At 44.1% G+C, this 17903-nt stretch overlaps 1 protein-coding gene across 2 annotated transcripts in view; it reads right to left on the bottom strand.

Moving 5' to 3' along the window:
* The window catches only part of LOC120516453 (collagen alpha-1(XIX) chain), a 478053-nt gene extending 460864 nt beyond the window's left edge, over positions 1 to 17189 (bottom strand). For both annotated transcript variants that reach the window (XM_039738131.1, XM_039738132.1), the window contains exon 1: positions 16771 to 17189. The gene's annotated coding sequence lies outside the window, so the exon portion shown is untranslated. The remainder of the gene's footprint in view (positions 1 to 16770) is intronic.
* Between the last annotated feature and the right edge of the window lie 714 nt (positions 17190 to 17903).

Below are 17903 nucleotides of genomic sequence, written 5' to 3'. Positions count from 1 at the left end.
ACTTCTTCTCAAACCAAGGGGGTGCGAAATTGGGATCGTCTGTCACAGGGTGTGCGAGGGTAAAATGAATCGGGAAACGCTGATTTAACCCTAATAGTGACAATTAACAGGCAGCTTAGCAGACACCCAGCAACGACTTCAGTGTCAGACCCGCTGATTAGTAAATAATCAATTAAAGAAACGGAACACCAGGAAAAGTAGAATGAAGACGAAGTTGAAAATACTGTTAACGATTTAATGTCTCGATGCATGCTCGATAATCCTAAAAAGTTGATTCTGTTCATCTGGACATCGTTTTCTTCCCCGATACGTTTCATCACTCAACCAAGTGACTTCCTCAGTTTCAGTTGACTGCAGGTTTCTCCAACCTTATAAACAGTACTTAGGAGTAATGACCAAACTAGCACCATTTCTTCCAGAAGTTGCATATTCGTTTGTTAATAATTCAGGGGTGCCCAAACTTATTCCTATGAAGGGCCAAAAATCAAACTTGACTGAGGTGCCATGGGCCAAAAGTAAATTTTGCGTCATATATCAAACTGCATTACATTAAAGTTGCTATGGTTTCCCCTTATTTATTTCATAATATTTAAAATAAATATATAAAAAAAACTTTAATCTGATTAACTAATGCAATTTTATTTGTAAAGTTTTGCATTTAAATGAACTTATTACAGTAAAAACAAACAAACAATCTGCACGTGTTCAATGTACAATACAGTTCAATGCCAGACACACTAGTCAAGCTGTAAGCAATAATAAAACCATTCGGTTGCAATGTCCGTGAACTAATGAGAGATATGAAACGGGTCCTAATTTTTCAGAAGTTTTTCAAGACTGGGCTGTAGCTGACTTACAGACAAAGACAAGATAGTTTGTAGGTGAGAGTCAGTTAGTTTGCTTCTGAGTTTCAAGTTCATCAGACTGAAAGTCTGCTCGCAGAGGTAGGTACTGCCAAACAGAGACAGCATCACTTGTGCCTGCTTGCACATCTTTGGGTACCTGTTTGCTGGGACACATTTGTAGAAGTCTGTCAAAGGAAGCGATGTAAACTTGTGTTTCAGTTCTGAATCACACTGAAGATCAATTAGTTCCATCTGAAGATCATCTCTGACTGCATCCACACGGATGGTGAAGGGTTGAGCAAACAACTCAAAGTCAGCAGTGTTGTGTCTGAAGTCCTCAAAGCGAATGTCAAACTCCTGGATAAGGTTGCTGAGAACAGCATCATATTCATGGACCTTCTCTTTCACCATGCCTACCTCTCCAAGACAGGGAAAATGGGCTAAATTTCCTGCATGTGGGGTGAGAAACAGAACTAGACATACTGCCTTTGATTGGACTTCAGTGAATAAAAACTCGTCTTGCCAAACCTTTTTAAAATTTCTCTTGTCTGTGTGCCACCGCCTTGATACCTCCATTATTGCGTTTGTTAATTTGTTGATGTTAATTGACGTGGAGTGTCGCAAAGCAGGCGGTGCTGCACCTTGAATTGCGCATGCACGAAAAAAAAAAATCTAATTAATTTACATTTAATTTAAACATTTAATATCAGTGTACTCTTTTGTAGTTCAACAATAAAACAAAACAAAAATGTTATGTCAAACTACAAATGACGATCTGTGTCGAAGGCACCCCCCCCAACCCCCCCATCTTCTCGGAAGGTGTGGCGGGCCAAATCAAACATTACCACGGGCCAACTTTGGCCCGCGGGCCCTAGTTTGGGCATCTCTGGTTAAAATTAACCGGCGATTTTAATTTTGGACGGCATCAACGAGCCTGCCTGTGCATGTGAGTGCGACCTGCTGCACACTTAAAAATAAAAACAGACCAAAGTGGCTCTTGGGAGCAATGCCAGAGAACCATCCACACGAAGGTTTGAGAAAAAATTTGCATTATTTTAGATCTGCAACAGGTTTGGTAGCTAACCACGAACAGATCAGAATTCTTGTAAAATACCAGCGGGTTATTCATTTTAAACACGACTTTAAGGCACAGAATGAAATGGCCACGTTCAGGTTTTCTTACTCTGCTAGCCATGTGCCAGGTAGCCTACCATGCAGTAAAGATTTCCGTTTTGTCCGCACGTTAGGAAGAGCTTCAAAGCCCCCAATAAACTATTTTGCATGCACAGGACCGTCCACAGAATTAAATGGCTCTGTCAAGCAATGGTTTCCAAGAGTGACCCTCCCAACCCAGTAAAGTACAATCCAACAGGCACACGTCTTACTTTTTGGGGGTCACTGGGGGGGTACAACAGAGCTCTGTATTGTCACACATGCACATCAGAGGGTCACCCTCCAAGTTCTTCTCAGGTGTGTGGAGCCCACCCAGGGCCAAGAGGGGGCACTGCTGCTAACCTTCTCATCTTTTTTTTCCTCCACAGTGCCCAATGAGGGCAACAGACTCTGCCCCTTCTATTCCCTGGGCCAAGAAAACAGGACCACCCGGAGGGAGGCAGCACTTAGGAGCCCCTCAACTCCATGATGGCAGACAAAGCAGCCATTAGGATACCAGCCATTTCATTCTGGTGGCCGCAGTTCTCGTTTCGAGAGTTGCTTTTAATTGATCGAGTAAATGTGGGTGGCCGAGTTGGCACCCCAAGCTTTATTCTTGTTTGAGCCAATCATTCCTTCTGGTGACTAATGTATGGAAGAGTATAGATTAACAAATCTACTCAGGTGATCATTTTCCTGTGGCATGAGGGGTCGCATTATTGCTCAAAAATCCAGCATTCAGTTTGAAGACCACCTACTCATATTTAACAGATGGATTGTTTTTTTTTGGCTTGAAGTATTTGTGGGCTATGCAAAAATGACCGTATTTAAGACGATGCTCGAGTGTGCCCAGAGATATGCAGGGGGTCCCATCCAGGGCTAGCTACTGTTTTTTGCCAGATGGAGTACTCCCCACACTTGCAACTATATGATTAAGTCTTAAAAAAGATCAAACAGAAGATCTCCACTCCTCCCATAAAGTCCCAATAGATATTGGAGGTGACTTTAAAACATGAACAGGTCATTAAGACTAGCTGTGGTACCGGACAGGTAACAGAAGAATTTAAAAATGATTTGCTAACTCTTGCTCTTTGTGTACCTTTAGCACCATTCCTCAGTATCCGCATGTATCCAAGCGCTCCACAGTCTTGACCACGTTCCTGTAATGCCTGCTTCTCAGACTTTGTGCCAGAAAAGCAGCGGGTCCAGATGGAGTATCGCCATGACTGCTGAAGGCCTGTGCGTTGGAACTGGGGAGTCCTCTACAGCACATCTTCAACCTGAGCCTGGAACAGAGGAGAGTCCCGAGGCTTTGGAAAACATCTTGCATCACCCCAGTCCCAATGGTATCACGTCCTGGTGAGCTGAACAACTTCTGGCTTGTCGCTCTGACGTCACATGTGATGAAGACCATGGAGCGGCTGCTGCTTCACCACCCGAGGCCACAGGTCCACCACGCCCTCGACCCTCTGCAGTTCGCATACCAGGAGAAGGTGGAAGCGGAGGATGCCATCATCTATATGCTACACCGATCCCTCTCCCACTTGGACAGAGGCAGTGGTGCTGTAAGAATTATGTTTCTGGACTTCTCTAGGGCCTTCAACACCATCCAACCTCTGCTCCTTATGGACAAGCTGACAGAGATGGGAGTAGATTCACACCTGGTGCCATGGATCGTGGACTATCTTACAGACAGACCTCAGTATGTGCGTCTCGAGAACTGCAGGTCTGACATTGTGGTCAGGAGCACCGCAGGGGACTGGACTTTCTCTGGTCCTGTTCAGCCAACATACATCAGACTTCCAATACAAGTCGGAGTCCTGCCACGTGCAAAAGTTCGCTGACGACACTGCTATGGTGGGCTGCATCAGGAGTGGGCAGGAGGCGGAGTATAGGAAACTAATTAAGGGACTTTGTTAAATGGTGCGACTCAAACCACCTACACCTGAACACCAGCAAAACTAAGGAGCTGGTGGTGGATTTTAGGAGGCCCAGGCCCCTCATGGACCCCGTGATCATCAGAGGTGACTGTACAGAGAGTGCAGACCTATAAATACCTGGGAGTGCAGCTGGATGATAAACTGGACCGGACTGCCAATACTGATGCTCTGTGTAAGAGAGGACAGAGCCGACTATACTTCCTTAGAAGACTGGCGTCCTTCAACATCTGCAATAAGATGCTGCAGATATTCTATCAGACGGTTGTGGTGAGCGCCCTCTTCTACGTGGTGGTGTGCTGGGGCGGCAGAATAAAGAAGAAGGACGCCTCACGCCTGGACAAACTGGTGAGGAAGGCAGGCTCTATAGTAGGCACAGAGCTGGACAGTTTGCCATCTGTGGCAGAGCGACGGGCGCTGAGCAGGCTCCTGTCAATCATGGAGAATCCACTGCATCCACTGAACAGGATCATCTCCAGACAGAGGAGCAGCTTCACAGACAGACTGCTGTCACCGTCCTGCTCCACTGACAGACTGAGGAGACCCCACACTATGCGACTCTTCTGTTCCACCCGGGGGGGTAAATGTTAACATTATACAAAGTTATTGTCTGTTATACCTTCATTGTTATCACTCTTTAATTTAATATTGTTTTTTACCAGTATGCTGCTGCTGGAGTAGGTGAATTTCCCCTTTGGATTAATAATCTGTCTCTCTCTTATTTTCAAAGCTCCTTTCCATCCCCCTCATCCAGTTTTATACTTTCAGCCTTTGAAGGCGGTGACTCCTCATACAACTCACACTTACTGTCTTCACATCACTCAAGCCACATCTGACCAATCAGGCGCTCAAGCCACATCTGACCAATCAGGCGCTCAAGCCACATCTGACCAATCAGGTGCTCAAGCCACAACTGACCAATTAGGCGCTCAAGCCACAACTGACCAATCATATTGCTCCGAGGGCCTGGATACACAGACCTTTAGTGTTTGATTATATAGACGACATATTTTAACTTTAGCGTAAAGGTCACTTAATACAATTCAGGGTCACAGGAGCTGGAGCATCAGACGCAAGGCAGGAACAAACCCTGGATGGGTCACCACACGGCAATTTAAAAAGTCCATTTACCCAGCAAAGCTCATCCTATGATTTGGCATCTCTTTACAAACTCTGTACCTGCAGTACCCAAACCAATTATTGATCCTATTTATGTACATTTCCTCTTTTTATTTTATTCCGTTTCCCTTTAGTGGTGAAGCAGATTTCTCAATGCCTAAATGTCTTATGTGATTTAATCTATTAACTTAAATGCACCATGGCACACTATCATTTTTTTATGATAAAATGAAATAATGCGGGTGGCAAGTTGGCACAGTGGTAATGCTGCTGACTTGCAGTAAGGAGACCTGGCTTCAACGTCTCAGGTCCGCCCTCAGTGGAGTTTGCGTGTTCTCCCCGTGTCTCTGTGCATTTTGACCCGGTGCTCCCGTTTCCTCCCACAGTCCAAAGACATGCAAGTCAGGTGCACCCTGGGATGTACTGGCGTCCTGTCGAAGGTTTGTTCCTGCCTTGCCCCCTGTGCCAGCTGGGATGGGCTCCGGCAACTTCCGTGACCTTTGTCTGGATTAAGCAGGTTAGAAAATACACCGCATTAAATAAATAAATAATGACCAGTCCATTTAACAACTCCATCAACAGGTCATGGGAAGAGGCGACCACAAGGTGAGAATGAATTTTGGACAGGGTGCCACTCCATTGGAGGGTCAAATCAGAGGTGTCAAATAAGCACACAGAGAAATCTCTGGGATGAAGTGGGTTACACAGACGGGCAAATTCCACAAAGGCAATAAGCAAGAATGGCATCTGAAATGAGGACTCTAAAGGCCCCATTTAAACACAACACATCCACATCACTGTAAGTGTCTGCTATGGTGCACCTGACAGAAATTTTTGTCATCAGTCCTGGCACTTGTACCCCATGTGGGTGACTGTGTGCTTTCAGAATTTTGTAACTGTGTGGAGCCGTGTGTATCAACTGGTCCTGTAATAGACAAGAAAACACGCACTCATTGGAGGAACAATCGTGTGAAGTGTCGCTACGATAAGACAAAGGAATTCAAATACAGGGTGAGACCCCAGACAAAGAGGATAGCTTGGCCAGGCTTTTTTTTTTCTTTTTCATTTTTATTACTATTTAATTTAATATTGTTTCTTTGTATCAGTATACTGCTGCTGGATTATGTGAATTTCCCCTTGGGATTAATAAAGTATCTATCTATCTATCTATCTATCAGGCAGCACTGGAAATCTATCTATACAGTACAGTGCCCTCCTTATTTTCTGGGCAAAGACTTTGATTTACGCCTGTGCTCCAAATTAAATGCTGTGCCCTCCTTAATGTCTGGGACAAAGACACACTTCTCCTTGATTGACCCCTCTGCTCCACAGTTTAAAATTACAAATCAAAAGATTCAGACATCGTGATTAAAGTGCACTTTAATTTAAGGGGATTTGCAGACATTTCAGTCACATGACACTTCTTCTATATGGTACGGTCCGTCCCCAATTTCAGGGCACACACAGCAATGGCAGGCCTGTTAAAGCCACTGTCACATTTAGCACTTGGTCGCGTATCCCTCAAATGCAATGACTGCTTGACATCTGCGATTCACAGACATCAGCAGGTGCCAAGGGTCTTCACTGTACTCTGTACTGTATTCGGTACTCAAATGTGGCACTTGGTGCCACGGCCCACCTGCCAAGTTGTTTTGCCTGCCTAAGGTAAAGTCATCCCTGATGGAGGAATGGAGGAATCGTGGGGTAGAGGGGTCCATTCATCGGCCGCCAAGTGGCCCAGCACTGATCAAATGGGGGGTGGGGGGTGGGGCAGCTTGATGGCTGAGGTCTCCAGGACTCTAAACAAATCCAAATCATATTATGGGATATCATCCATCCATCCATCCATTTTCCAACCCGCTGAATCCGAACACAGGGTCACGGGGGTCTGCTGGAGCCAATCCCCGCCAACACAGGGCACAAGGCAGGAACGAATCCGGGGCAGGGTGCCAACCCACCGCAGGACACACATACCCACACACCAAGCACACACTAGGGCCAATTTAGAACCACCAATCCACCTAACCTGCATGTCTTTGGACTGTGGGAGGAAACCGGAGCGCCCGGAAGAAACCCACACAGACACGGGGAGAACATGCAAACTCCACGCAGGGTGGAACCGGGAAGCGAACTCGAGTCTCCTAACTGCGAGGCAGCAGCGCTACCACTGCTATGGGATATCATCTACTGTTAAATTCTGGTCCTTACCTGTAAAATTTTTATTTTTTATGTTGAACTTGCAGGAGTACCCGGTGTTGCCCAGGAATCTATAACCGGTGAATTTCCCAAATGAAAGAAACAGAACACAGAAATAGAAGAAACATTTTTCTGATTGACATTTTGTTGTAAGTTCCTCCACTCTGGATGGTGTCTGCTGTGGCGTTTCAGATGCCCTTCAAATAGACTTTCTTGTGGCATCTGAAGTGGACCTTCCAATTCAACGTCTTTTTTTCGGTGGCATGGGTATATTAGCGAAAAGCAGGACAATTATAATATGTTATATGGTATTACGTACGGAATAAGCACCACAGTGAGATGAATTTACGTTATTTACAATATGTCGGAAAATGAACAAATAGCACCAGTCAGTCAGAAAGAGCAACACTGAAATCATACTGCGAGTCGGAAAGTGAAGAAATAGCACCACAAATATGGAAAGCCAGCGAGAAAGAGTAGCACTGAAACCGAACTGGGAAAAATGGCAGGGAGGGGTGCACTGTTTGTAAGGAGCGTCTGTGTTGAACCGTGATGGCATCTAACGGACGCTGGTGATGGCAACTACAGAGAGAAGTGACATACAACCGGTGCTGCATTTGGGGAAAATGGTAGGGTAGGATACTGTCTTTTCAAGGTGAGTCTCAGTTCAAAACGTGCTGCCATATAACGGATGCTGGTGAATGAAATACAGCACTATCAGTGTGTGTGGGAGTGTGACGTGCGGAAACGCGGGTGTGTCAGCCGGTCACGCACACTGGGTTGTTCATGTTTTATTTACATCCATACGGCAGTTCCCCTTCACCCGATCAAAGCAGTCGGCCTTCTCATACTCAGACACTTCCGCCATCTCTTGGCAATTTAAAGAAACATGGGTAAAGAGAGACTCGCAGGGACCAAAGCTGCCGCTAGATGGCACCTTGTCGATGATAAGTACAGGAACGTGTGCCGAACGTTGTGTCGTTGAAAAGGTGCCCTGCGGTTCACCACGAAACATTTTTCAGAACCAAAAATACCCCATGACCTTATCCTGGTCACAAAGGAGCCCCATCCCCAGTTTGGTGCCGATCGGACACCCTTTGCAGATTTGTATGGCGGACAAACAAACAAACATACTGTACATCGACTCTGCTTTATATATTAGATTAGTGGGTTGTTCTGTTCTGTGTATTGCATTGTAATGACTCCCTTCTTTTTGACTCCCACTGCATGCCCAGCCTATCTGGAAAGGGGTCTCTTTTTGAACTGTCTTTCCCAAGTTTTCTTCCATTTTTTCCCTACAAGGGTTTTTATTGGGAGTTTTTCCTTGTCTTCTTAGAGAGTCAAGGCTGGGGGGGCAGTCAAGAGGCAGGCCTGTTAAAGCCCATTGCGGCACTTCTTGTGTGATTTTGGGCTATACAAAAAATAAATTGTATTATATATTACTAGCCAACCCGCGGCGTACCATACGCCGCATAATCAGGCCGGTTTTTTAATGATTTTTAAACACAGGGAGAAAAGTAACATTTGAAAAAATCGGTGATGTAATAAATCAGCAAGAAAAGCAACAATGTAACAATGCACGGAACGAACCAACACACAAATCGTCCGTGCGGCGCTCAGGGTGGAACGGGAGGAGAGGAGAAGGACGTCCACTCCGCTCCCTCCGTCATGCTAGTCTGCTGATTTCTCGTTCAGTATACACTGCCTGCTCATGTGCCCACCTTCAACTCGTCACTCGAGTCGTTGTCGTCTTTGCACAGTCCAGATGCACCTGTGACTCATGTAGACTTTTCATTGCTCTGTGCGGTTTTGGCTGCCTTTCTATATATAATCCACCATGACACCCGACCACGGTAGTAGCGAGGTGTGAGGGGGGTGTGTACAAAGTGCAGGAGCATCTAAGACGACGCATGTTTGTCGCAGATGCGAATTGATGTATGTAGCGTGTAAAACACTTTGCTATGCTGCACGCGGTCGTGCGTCGTAACCGAAAACTCGTTTTTCAAAGACTGCTCACTTCATTGTGTTTTAACCTCAGTTGTAAAGGAATGTTTTAAGGATCCCATGGGATACCCCTCGCAAACCATTTTACACGCTGCATATGGCGATTCACCTCCACGAGAGACATGCCTCTATGAACAGTCAGCGTGGGTCGGAGGTGCATGGGGCCTCTACAACAGACGAATATAAATGACACAGGTTTTTCTGTGTCATCGTGTCCGAGTTGGTGGGCGTGACTCTGCGAGTTGTCATCGTATCCAATGGTCTTGGAGTTGGTGGGCGTGGCTCCTTCCTGCGTGCGCCATAGGTGTCTCACTTGTCGGCAGCTTAGTGAATCCACGCCCCTTCCGGCGTGCTTTCCATGGGTGTCTTGTCTTTATATATATATATATATATATATATATATATATATATATATATATATATATATATATATATATATATATATATATAGATTGTGATGCTAATGCAGCCATCTTCAGCTCCTGCTTGTTTTGGGGGCCTTGTCCCCTTCAGCATATGGAAGTCCTGCTCAGTTGGATTGAAATCGGGCGACTGGCTTGGCCATTCCAGAATTTTCCATTTTTTATCTTTGTAAAACTCCTGTGTTGCCTCAGCAGCCGGTTTGGCTCATCATCTTGTTGTAGGATGAAGTGCCATCCAGTGAGTTTGGAGACATTGATGGAAACTTGTGCAGATCAGATGTTTCTACACACCTCAGAATTCACTGTGCGACGGCCATCAGCAGTTCCATCATCAAGTGTGCCAGGACCTGTGGCAGCCATACATGTCCAAGCCAGAACAGTTGAACAGGTGAGGTGGTCCGCTTGGGATCTCAGGCAGTTCCTTGTCGTTATCTCCACACTTTGCTCTCGCCATCACCCTGATGAGGTTCATCTTTGTCTCGTCTGTCCACAAAATCTTTTCCCAGAATTGTGCAGGCTCTTTGAGGTCCTTTATCTCAAACTGTAATCTGGCCACCCTGTTTTTGTGGTCTGCACCTTGCGGTGTGGTCTCTGTATTTCTGTTCATGGCGTCTTCTGCCGATAGTCGTCTCTGATAGGTCCACATCGGCCACCTGAAGACTGTTTCTGATCTGTCGCACAGGCATCGTGGGCTTTAGCTTTACCACAGTGAGGATTCTTCAGTCGTCAGCAGTGGAGGTCTTCCTTGGCCTAGCAGTCCCTTTGTGATTCCTGAGCACACCAGTGTGTGCTTTCTTCTTCATGATATTCCAGACATTTTGGTCATCCTCAGGTTTTCCCGATGTCTCCAATGGGTTTATTCTTGTTTTTCAGCCTCGTAATGGCACACCTCTTGTCCTCATATTGAACAATGGCAGCGACAGACTCCAAAGGGTAGAAGCAGGCTGGGGTGTATTATGAAGCCATGAAACCCACCTGAGGTGCCAATTGGCCCAAACATTATATATTATATAGATAGATATTTATATGATTTTCTTTTATCATTTGGTTTCTATGTGTAGATGTTTGCTTCACCATGTCGCTTGTGTTTTGTGGGTGGTTCCCCAGGGGGCAGGGCTACAATTTTGTTTGAGTGACAGAGCCTGCAAAGGCCCTTGGGAATTGCAGTTGGATGCTTTTTATGGTTGTGGTTATTCTTCAAATTTTCTGGCTCTGCAACTCTTTTCCTTCCGTTTTTAGGATTCCAAAAACTGCTGGCCATTTAGTAAAAAGGTTAGAATGAAAACTTGCAGCCACTGCGGCCCACCAGGACCAGAGGTGGACACCTCAGATGTGTAAGTAATGATGTTCAAAGTGCATTTTTAGGTAAAAACTTTACTTTTGCAACATACAGTACGTGTACGACATAACTAATTCTCTAAATATTCTGAAAGAGAAACGTCAGACCTTTATTATGAAGGGCAAAACATGAAGTTGATGAAGCTAGAGCCAGTTAAAAGTAGCAGAAAATGGCAAAAAATTAGGCAGAGTTTAAAGGGTTAAACACAGAAATTGAGCGTCCACAGTAGGTGCTTTTTCCCCAATGGGAAAGGAAACCCAAAGGAGCACGAAGAGAACATGTCGGCTTCATGAAGGGCGACAGAAGCAGGATACGCTCCACCTCCCCATTATTTACTGTACTACTTCTTCAAAAGGGATTTTGTGGTGTCGTAACTAATCCTCTAGAATTGTCAGTGCTATTTTCAAAACATCAAATCAAATACCTTCACATTCGGTCGCGTACACGGGGAGGGAATGAATATTTCAAGCCAGTATTTTAGCTTGCTTTCATCTGTCAAGCACCATTTTACTCTGCCCTGCGCTTAACCGCATGTCACCTAATGTGCCGCGACAACTCGGGATGTCCGCATGCATTTTTAATCATCTGAACGGATTTGCATCCCTGTGTGGTTTTTCTAGGTGAAGCCCGATTCCGTGACAGAAAAGAATCACTCACGAGCGAGACGGGTCTTAGGATCAAATATCCGATCTGCACTCTTAGATTAAAAGGATGGTTAGCATGAAAACTGACAGCCACTGCAGCCCACTAGGACCGGAATTGGACAACCCTGTTTTAGAATATAATAAAACTGATAGTACTGTACACTAATAAACAATCAAGAGTATTAACAGACATAATATTTACTGTGGATAATAAACTGGAAATTCTATCAAGTAAACCACCTTCAGTATTATTTAACTCGAAACTAAACGCGTCGAGTCAAATGAAGTAGACGTGCTGCGCAGACAGACAGATTGGCACATGAGGTGGCTTATTGCCAGTGTGCACTTCGACTTTTACAGATCGAGGTGTGGGCGTGTTTATTTCTTTCTCATCATCACCCAGCATGCATTCCGGTGGGGCAAACGAGCTGTCCGTTATCATCATTTATTCATTTCTTACAGAATGTGAATTAAGCATCTCAAAAACTGCTCATGGGAGGCTTGGTGGCACAGTGATCACCCTTTCGTTTGTTAACGCACCTCACACACAATGGGATTATGACATTCCCACCTCGGATTACAGTTTCTGCCTGTATGTTTGTGCTGTTTGTGTGAGTTTTCATGTTCTCCCTGTGTCTCTGTGAATTTGCTGCCATTGTCCAATGCAGGTGGTAAACTGGAGATGCTAAATTGTCTCCAGTGTGTGTTCCTGCATTGCACCCTGTGCTTGTTAAGATGGGCTTGAGCCCACCCCCACGACCCCCCACCACCAAAAACTACCATACGTCTCCAAAATCAAATCAATACACCTGGTCCTGTGACTAAACTGAGAAGAGTGCAAAAATATTCTGCTTAAATAAATAAAATTCTAAAGGCAGCTGTCATTGGACATAAGCCAGACTGTTTCTGAAGTGTATGGAGACAAGTGCTGGACCAGAAACAATTGACCTCGTAAAAAGGCAAGCACAATGCAACCTGTTTAGAGAAAACACAAGGCAGTTGTTTCAGAACTTATCTTTACACAGCAGTTTCCACAAACACGCCATGCTAAAATCGTCTTGACATTTTCAACATAATCGAATCAGAATCTGAAGTTAACTGTGTGACGAATATTTTCAGCGTCACCAAACTTCCATTTAAATGGAAGTGGAAATGGGGGAGACCCGGTATTCAAGGGCGCGAGCTCGCCCTCCAGTGGACAGCACCGCCTCTTGCCTGTTTGTGTAATGGTGCGCTTTAAAACACGGGCTGAGTTAAAAACGGGATCTCCTTCACGTAATAAAATGTTTAACTCCACCCATAATCCAGGAGCGCCACGCCCCATTCAGCACGCCAGAAAGATTCACCATTGAATCGGGAAGTACATGCAAACTTTTATTCAACAAAACGGCGCCTTTTAATAGTGCCGACACAGAGACTACAATTCCCATCAGGCATAAGAATTGCGCGGAGGCTGATGGGAGGACAGCGCGCCGCATGTAAAGGTGAAATCGGAAGATCGTGGCTGTAGCGTGTGTTTTATTTTATTTTATTTTTTCAAATCAACCGCTTTGGATAAAAAAAAAATGTGCAATGAATTTTAGCGTAAACTTCGCGAGGCGGTACGAGAAGCGAAACTTATCTCCCTCATTACTAGTGATTATATTTTGTGAGGTTATTTTTATGGAACCGTTGAATTGAGATTCGGAATCCAGTACAGTTGCTGCGTCAGTCAGTCATTTTCCAGGGCTGTGGGGCGGTCAGCTGGAGCCTGTCCCAGTCAGCACTGGGCACATGGCACGAAGAAACCCTGGACAGGGCCCTAGTCTATCGCAGGACGAACACACAAACATCAGAGCCAATTTAGAATCGCCATGTGCAAATATGAATTCCAGTGTGCTTTGTATACCTGACGATACATCTGAAATAATCTGACGACATACTTTGTAAAAGCAAATTCCTGTATTTTGGGAATTTAAAAAACAGAAGCTATTGTCCACCTGCCTATCTTTACTATCAAAGAGCACTTAGCGTTACATGTGGCATGTTGTGCGCACGCATGATGAAATAAAATGTGAGGAAATAATGCAATAGAACTAAGCCCTGATGAAACAATAATGCACGATTTTTTATTATTTAATAGTTCATGCCGAGTCCCTCTTGCTGAGAGGAAGACAGAAAGACAACGACCGAGGACGCCGTTGCAACTTTTACTATTTCTTGTTAGTATACATTTGAAAATAAGTGTCAAGAGTGATTGTTAAGGTCGATGCCATTGGGGCAGGGCCGGCTTAAGGGTACACTGCACCCCTATAGACAGAGATGATTGCAAGCGAAAAAAAAAAAGATACGACTCCCTTTTTAGATCCGTAATTGATATCGGTTTGGGGGTCCCTGGACCGCTTTGACACCCCCTTGACTCGATTGCATTTGAAAACGACAAGCTGTTAGTCCCCCGTAGGGATCGACGCGATCGCATGTGAAACAACGCTTTGGCGCCCCCCAGGGCATGGCACCCATCCCTACTCGTACTATGCACCTAGCCGGCCTTGCATGGGGAAACCATTTTTGGTTCCCAAAAACCCCAATCGACACTGAAGGTTCCAAAACTGAAACTTTTTATTTAGATCTGTAACAGGTTCCATACATTCTTATGAATAGAAAACAATAAATTTATGAACTGGATTCCTGATTTTAAAAGACCTCTTAGTGCATACAGTAACACGGTCGAAGTCTTCTTCCGCTGTTGTATCCTGCTAGATAGATTACTTTGCTGTACATTAAAGATACGGAAATGAAAACGGATTTTGTGCACATATTATGAACCTTTTCAAAGCCCATAGAACAAATTAATACGCAAAGAACTCGCTCGCAGTATGAAATGGTTCAGTGTCAAGCGAGGAACCACACACAACCCAGTGAAGTACCATTAAATGGACCAATATTTTTAAGTGTGATAGGAATTTATTCCCATATATTAAAATGAGGAGGCTGTTCCGATTTCAGGATGCGTCTTGATTTGCAGCACATTTAAATTCGGCTTTGAATCGCATTTGTAATATAATCACTTATCGGTACCCGTGTTTTCACCTGTAAAACCGAGTTCTTTAGCAGTTATCGTCTAACATAACCCCCTCGGGACCCCTTGCAGATGCGGTCCGCGATCCCAGTGTTTAAAAGATCGGAGGCATCAACGCTAACCACTACGCCGCCTGCGGCTGAAAGAGAACAATGGATTTAAACTTACTTCGAGTTTCACTTTAATAACCGCAGTACTGCGCAACTATAATAATAATAATAATAATAATAATCCCTTAACCAAATTTAGCACGGTTCAAACTTGAAAAGCTATCAGTCATTCCTAGTCATCCTCCGTCTGGCCGAGTTTGTCACATGCAGAAGTTGTTGACCTGCCTGGTGAACTTGAACCTGAAACGCGAACACGCTGTGATATAATCCGTCTCAGTTCCTCTGTGTAAACCCGATCCCATTAATAAATGGTGATTAGCAGGATCACGTGAAGTCTCCAGCCTAACATGGGGGGCTCATGTGGAAAGAAGCCAAAAAATTCCAATAACGTGTCTAACCATCCTACCCCGGCCAAGGATAAGTTTCCTTTTTAGCTAATTATTCCTCGCTGAAATCAATCTGAACTGAAGCGCCAGCTTTTAACCTAACACGTACATTTCCCCTTTACTAAGTAAATACATGGCAGTATCGATGTCTTCCTTTTGATATTCCGTTTTTTTTTTTTTTTTTTTTTTTTTAATTCAAAATGAGAGATGACATATATGGAACTTACAGATTCATGTTCGTTACTTTCGTGGAAGGCAGTGTGGCGTGGTGATTAGGGCTTTGGGCTAAACGACCTAAAATTGTAGGTTTAAATCCCGCTACTGACACTGTGTGACTCTGAGCAAGTCAATTCACCTGCCTGTGCTTCATTCGGGGAAGGAAACAAAATATATAAATAAATTAATTAATTAATAGTAGCAATTGTATCTTAAATGTTGCAAGTCGCCTCGCCGTCAGCCCGGTGTTGTTGTACTTGTCACGGGTTGGCCTGGCGTCCTGCCCAACGGTGTTAAATGCCGCCACCTCCAAATGCCTACACAACACCCGAGATCGGTAGGGGAATGGTGGGGAATGGGGGTCAAGGCGGGTGTGTTATTCGGTAATCCCACAGCGCCACACATAAAGCGATAGCGGCGCGTCCGGCAACTTTTTTTTTTAACGTGCGCCCGCCCGCACTATTTTTGAAAAATATAAATACATGAGCATTGACTGACGCAGTTATGAGCAATACGCAAATCACACTGATTAGACCCTCTAAGTGTCGTAGAACTTGCATTTACTGAATTTAAAACACGTTTCAAGATTGCTATCAGTGTATGCTTCCAACCTAAAGATTGCCATACATAGCGCCCCCCCAGCAACTGTCTTGATGCAAAATTTCACCGGTATATCACTTTTACAATTATAATATGCAGGTTTGTTAGTACCAAAACACACAAATCCTTTTTCTTGTCATAAGGAATTCTAGAATAAAATGTTTTACTAAAATTCCAAACAGCCAATTAGCACATAATGCAATGATAGCCATTAGCAAACTATACTGCATTAGAACTAAGCAAATGTATGTTTTACATGGAATAGCCATATTACACCTGAAACTTCCTTTGTTGTATAAAAGGTAATAAAACCCTTATAAAAGACATACACTACAAGACTGTAGGTTAAAGAAAATATATTACAACTGCAAACTTTATCACATAAAGGCAATAAAACTCTTCTACAAGATTTTAGGTTAAACCATATACCATTAAAGCTGCAAGCTTTATTATATAAAGGTAATGAAGCTCTGCTAAAAGGCACGCACTTTAAGGTTTTAGGTGATAACACTTTTAAAAGGCGTCATTCTATTAAAGTAAATCACACAGAAAGTTTTTCTTTTATAAACGTAAGAAAACTCTTCTTTAAAAGTACTTTAGGTTAAACCATATATACCATTACACCTGCAAACCTTCTTTGTAATATAAAGGTATGCCTTTTATGAAGATTTGTTACACTACAAGGTTTTAAGTTAAACCATATTTTAAAAAGCGTCATTCTACTCAAGTAATTCATACTCACATTCAGAATCAAACTTTGCCTTTTATTATAATCCAAGAGCAAACGTGCATAATGTTTAGCCGGCAGCAGTGATTCAAAAGTCGTCTGCAAATCAAAAAGTAAGAATGGGCTCCCTCGCTTGGCTTCCTCTCCTTATTAGTCATCGAGTTTGACCCTCCCACTCACTCACTCACTCACTCAAATACACTGATAGGGGAAGTCAGTAGCCTCGTCGGCGCAGCTCGTCCGAGTGCCGGTCCTGCTCTTCGGCTCTCACTTTAATAAGAGGGTAGCGATCTCGTTATGAGATTTAACGAATCTCCCGACGACTCGTTTTGCAGTTTCGGAGCTTCGCGGCTACCCAGACGTCAACCGCACAGCAAGTCGCGCGGTCCGCAGACTGACACACACAAACACGCGCGCGCACACACACACACACAACACGGCTTATCTACAAATTGCGCATTGCCAACTTACTGGGATATCTGCTTTGTGTTTTGTAAACCATCTTTAGAATATCATATTATACTTTCCGCACAGTTTGTAAAATAGAAAGGGGTTCAATACTACGAAGAGACCCTTTGGCAGCTGCATTCGCGATTCGTCCTCATTTAAACATCGGATTGGGCAGCTGGACAAATACGCCTTGCCGCAAGATCTGAGAGGCACTTATAATTAGCGGAGGGCGACGTTCAAAATTGAAAGCAGAGATGAGACCGCGGCCCCCTGATTACACCGGGACTAATAATAATAAATATTTATATAGCGCCTTTTCAATTGGCAAGACTTACCAGTAAGGACGAAAGAGCTTGAAAATACTGGCTCTAAAATAACACTTTACTGGGTTGCCAGGATCCCCGAGCTATAGTTCACTCTGTGAAGCGTTCTTTGGGCTTTGAAAAATGTTGGGCCAAAACAAAAATCTTTAAGGTGTGGTCAACTTCGGCTCTCAAACTCCATCCCTTGGATGGCTGCAGGTTTTTGTTCAAATCAGTTTCACAGTTTGCCAGTCATTTTACCTCTGGTTGATCTCATTTCATTGGCTGATCTTGTTCTTCTTTCTTTTTTCTACATTGAGAAAAAAAGTACAGCATTGTGATGTTCCTATTTATAAGACATTTAGAAATATTTGAATGTATATCATAGCTTTACAT

The sequence above is a fragment of the Polypterus senegalus genome, chromosome 16 (assembly GCF_016835505.1).
Source record: "Polypterus senegalus isolate Bchr_013 chromosome 16, ASM1683550v1, whole genome shotgun sequence".
Lineage (NCBI taxonomy): Eukaryota > Metazoa > Chordata > Cladistia > Polypteriformes > Polypteridae > Polypterus > Polypterus senegalus.
Note: the sequence above shows the minus strand (reverse complement) of the source record. Positions and strands in the feature narration are given on the sequence as shown.